The sequence below is a fragment of the Papaver somniferum genome, unplaced genomic scaffold, assembly GCF_003573695.1.
Source record: "Papaver somniferum cultivar HN1 unplaced genomic scaffold, ASM357369v1 unplaced-scaffold_118, whole genome shotgun sequence".
Classification (NCBI taxonomy): Eukaryota; Viridiplantae; Streptophyta; class Magnoliopsida; order Ranunculales; family Papaveraceae; genus Papaver; species Papaver somniferum.
Window position 1 is genome coordinate 6,012,303 of NW_020620825.1, and position 5,150 is coordinate 6,017,452.

A 5,150-nucleotide genomic window follows, 5' to 3' on the forward strand; every position below is an offset into this window, starting at 1 on the left:
GATAGATCTAGACCCGACGAAGGAGTTTATGTTGAGATAAACGGAAGAGCCTTTGTCCGACTCATATCACTTGGTTGAATAGAGTTGATACCAAACATATTTCTTGTTCCTTTACTGTTTGGAATACGAAACAAAGGGATTGTTCCAAGTACGACTTATTCATAAGTTGGAGGCTTGGGAATATATACGGAACTAGGTGAACTATAGGGTTAGTTACTTGGTCTCAACTATACGAAGTTAAGTGTAATTTTGCGTAGCGGCTTAATCCTGAGAGTATTCAATTCTGGACTAGGTCCCGGGGTTTTTCTGCATTCGCGGTTTCCTCGTTAACAAAATCTTGCTGTGTAATTTACTTTTATTTTCCGCATTATAATTGTTTTATTATAATTAAAGTAAATTACAGAAACGTTAACTGATATTTACTTGAAAATAAATCCTATTGTGTTTGGTTAAGTCCGAACCTTTATATCAAGTAAACATACTTCGCTGTTGTATTGTCTCGATCTCGTATCCATATACGATCACATGAAGTGTGAACCGATTAGTTGTATTGTCTCGACTCAGTCCATAGACAATCACTTTCGGAGAAAGGACTTATAGGTAGGAAAAGTTTTAGCTTGAGGTATACTTGGGTACCCTCGCCTTTTCAACCAGTGTATCTTGTGATGATGTATTAGGAATCAGTCCTTGATCTCAAATAGGGTGAGTCGTGCTTACAAGAGACATGTATGTCTCCACTCTGGGTCATAAGTCTGTCGGGGAAGTTTTTACGCATCTACAGAGCCTAAATGACCAGAAGTATCTCGTCGAGGATGTATACTAGGAATCATGACATCACAATCAGTTGCGTCTCGCGAAGACATGTTGGAATTGTGGATGTTCTGGTTCATAAGTCTAATGGGGACGTTTTACGTTCTAGAGAACATACGTGACTGGTAGTATCTATTCGAGGATGTGCGCTAGGAGTCACGGCATCACGACCAGCAATGTCTCGCGGGGACGTATACTAGAAATTATGGCTATGATTTCTTTGAGGAACAAGGGCTTAATCTCTCCCGTGAGAGTCAAATTCTGTCTATGGTCTTGAAATGACACTTTTTTCCATTATCCAAATTTCACCATCTACGACAACACTCTCTAATAAGCACCAGTTTAATGTTTAAATGTGGAATCAGTACCCTGATACTTGTTTAATGTTTGTGGATGCTTCCTTAGGAAAATTTCATATTCAACAGGTTGCAGAATTGTCTTATATAGAACGGATGATAGATTTGCAGCAACCAGATGTTGTCCCACAGTTGCAGAATCGATCTTAGAAGCTGAAGCGCAGGCACTTTTGATGGCTATTGAATGGGCTTAAGACCTACATATTCAGAACATCATCTTCATCTCTGACAATCTTACACTCGTATACTCTATCAATGGTGATCATTCTAATATCCCTTAGACGATTTTCTCTTATGTTCAAGATTGTAGAAATGGATACCTTTGTTATTCCGTCTGTAAATATGTTCCATGTAAACTAAATGGTTTGGCTAAGTTAGCTAGGAAATCCCGAGTCAATAATGTTTGGGATAACACACCTCTTGTATGTATTTCAGATAAATTGTATTCTTGGATGTAAACTTTGAACACTGTTTTTCTTTTGGGTTTAATACAATGTTTCCTTCAAAAAAAAAAAAAACAACTAACGGTTATAAATTTGTCGCCAAGGTTGTAATTTAAGACAATAACGAGAATGCCTAGTCGGCATGTTGTGCATGTTAAAACCCCGCCAACGTAAATTTATACCCAATAAAAAAGGATGTTATCAACTTTATTCAGTCCATATTGGTTAGTACATTCATTAAAACATAATATCTAACCACTTTCGTAGGCATCACGGATGCACTTAGCACGTGCATCAAGCCTTTGAACCCCTAGGCAACCTTAGTGGACGATTATAGTCTCGTGAGGATTTACATAGAGATCTACCCAAAAAATCTACTAGTATAAGTCTTAAAAGTATCAATCTTCATTGGAAGAATCGGAGGAATATCCGTGCGATTCTGTAGATGCACTACACCATATGGTCGGATTTGAGACATATTGATTTTTGGTTCGAGACACTTATACATGTCTTTAGTGCTTCCACTCATATAAGAGTCTCAAATTGAAAATATGAGTTGCTTTAATTCTTATTTTTCAACTACTCTTACAAGTGTCTCAATCTTTATATAAATGTCTTAAAATTTTATAATTTTATAAGACCTTTTATTAATTTCTATAATTTATAATTTTCTTTTCATTTTAATTCCATTTTATTTCCCTCCAAATCCCCAAATTCACTATTTTTCTAATTTTCTAATCTCTGTAACATTTATTTCCCTTTCACCTTTCCCCCATAGCTTTCTCTCACACCGAATTATTTCAAACTTGAATTCATATGAGTAGCATTAGTTCCCACAATTTATTTTAGATTCCCCCCATTTATTTGGTTCTATTAAATTTAGAAAAAAATTTAATTACTTTTTTTTATTAAAACATTGGCTTGTCTTCAAGTTTTTTATATCTTTACATTTTATTTTATCTCCTCTCTCTTTTTTTATCTTCTTTCTTCCTTCTTCTCTCTTTCTCATATTCCATTTTCCTCCGCTCAAAACCAACAGAGAGAAATCGAGTGAGGAAGTAGAGAAAAACGAAGATACAAAGCCTCTCTTTATCAAAGCCAGATCCATACCTGAATCGACCGAAAATCTGCTTTAAACCTGCTAGAGTTCTCTTCTTATTATAATTCCAACTAGGGCTCTCTTATTATTCTAATTCCAAACCCTAAATCGACCAAAAATTGTCTTAAGCATGTTACCAGAGATGAATACCCGTTTTTACTGAGTTTGAATAACCTAATCTCAGGTATGAGACTCATTTTACAGATCTATATATTCTGATTTCTAAACCCTAGAAATTGATTTTTAACTTTTGATTTTGAAATCGTAGAAGAAGATTGAGCTACAAATACCTAGAAGATTCAGATAAGATTCAGGTGTAAATCCTAACCTTATTATTTGAGTTTGATTTTAGCTTAATTTGTGAAAAATATAGTTCGTATGATATGTTTCTCTCTAGATTTTACAATTTCTGTGATTGTTTAGTTGATTTCATAGAGTTCTGGAGCATGGGTATTCTTATGATTTCAGTTTTATAAAGTGAGATTTTTAATTTCTGTCCTGTCTCTGAAGGGTTCAAATATATAATTTTCCTTTTTTTCAACTGAAAATAGTAGTATTTGTTTTGAATTTTTCTTGTTTGTGTTGTCATTGAAGATTTTGAGTCTTGGATTTTATTTGTGAGCTGAGAAAGGGGTTAATATATTAAGCTTCAACTTAATATTGATGTCTTTTCAGACCAGTCTTAAAATATTTTTTGAAACTGAAAATTGGTTTTTCTGCTTTAGCTGTCCATGGAAGGTGATATTTGTGTTGATAAAATTGGATTTCAGGTATTATTTTGCTGTAATTATTGTCCTTTTATCATGTGTAAGTTAGTACAAAACTGGGTTTAGGCACGATAAAACAGTTTTTGCTGCTCCTTTATCTTTCCTTTCCTTGATTTTTATTTCAGCTCAGCAGGTACCTGTTAACTCAACAACTTGTTTCATTTCCCAGATTTGCACAGATGGAGCAAAGTCGAGAGAGCACTAGTACTAAAAATTTTCAGAAAAAAGAATTCTGCAATATGAAATGCAGGGATGCTGGGATGGATATTATACATGGGAAAATGGATAGTTATTATGCTTATTCGAACTGACAGGGGTTGATGGGTGTCGTAGGCTCAACAAATAAATAATCTTATTTCCACACAATTAGCTGGTAATATAATGGAAGCAAGGATCGTTCCCACGAAGAGCAGGGAGTTTAGTTGTCAAAAATGTCACAAATGGGGGTTTTTGTTTTAGATTCAAAAGCTAAATAAATAATAAAACAATGAGAAGTAATTAAGATTGCAAGCAAAATGGAGTGAGATGATTGAGGAATCCTTCTTCGTAACTAAATATTCACCAAAGTAGTATATTCATCCATTCATCATTAATCATAGATTATTACTAACCGTAAGATAACAAATACGCTTAGCTATCTCCAAAATCCCTTAAGCCACTAGACAACAGGTACGCTTAGTCGCCAGAGTCTATCCGTCTGAACCACCTTGAGGTATGCTTACAAGATGTAATTCAGTCGAATGCTTTATGGTATGTGAATTTAGGTTTAATCATAGTAGTTAGACTCAGTACGCTCGGTCTACTTTCTAGGGTTGTGTTTACACGCGATTGCTTTACGGAATCCCTCCGCAAGGTCTCACGTTCTCTACTTGTGTAAGAAATTATTCAACAATTACGGATATCCTAACCCTTATTAGCATTAGATTGAGTTAACAAATATATTCAGTTGGCCACCTAAACAATCTATCAATCAATCATATTCATTTTTAATAATAAACACAAACAATAATCATATGAAGAAATCAGAACAGATTCATATACTAAGTAAAATCATATATAGTACTTAGAATTCATCCTCAATAAAATAAGTAAATTATCTAGACATAATGGAGTTTATAGAAAGCAAACTGTAGTTGTAGAAGAACTCTAGCTATTGCTGCTTCTGTTGCAGGAGATCAGCCACTGTCGCCTTGTTGCAAGAAAAATTTAGCTACTACTGCTTCTGTTGCATGAGATCAGCCACTGTCGCCTTGTTGCAAGAAAACTTTAGCTACTACTGCATATATGAACTTTTAATGCTTCTGTTCTCTCTTTGGGTACTTCTGTCGAACAGTTTCTGGACGTGAAAGTGACGGTGAGGAGATATCTTTTGGTTGCAATTTGGACCTCTATTTATAGCAATCGAACCCTGAAAATTCGAATCTGATAACCACACAACAATTCTAAACCGCCACGAACAATCAAACGCGCTTTAATCTTTACCATTCATCTTGAAATTCAACGGTAAAAGCATCACTCGGTGGATGTTTTGCAGCTGCAGTATCAAACCAAAACCATTCTCTGACTGAATTGTTGCTCAAGTCTTGACTTCCAAAGATTATCCAACCTCCACAAACGCGTATCGATGATTCCTTGTTTATCTTGGACGCGGAAATATCCTACAGAGTCCACAATA

At 35.0% G+C, this 5,150-nt stretch overlaps 1 long non-coding RNA gene across 1 annotated transcript; it reads left to right on the forward strand.

Annotated features, from left to right (window-relative positions):
- Window positions 1-2,592: 2,592 nt before the first annotated feature.
- On the forward strand, window positions 2,593-3,840 carry LOC113330387. The gene is made up of 3 exons (XR_003350230.1): window positions 2,593-2,892; window positions 2,977-3,022; window positions 3,645-3,840. It is a non-coding gene; the product is annotated as an uncharacterized LOC113330387 (long non-coding RNA).
- Window positions 3,841-5,150: the final 1,310 nt, after the last annotated feature.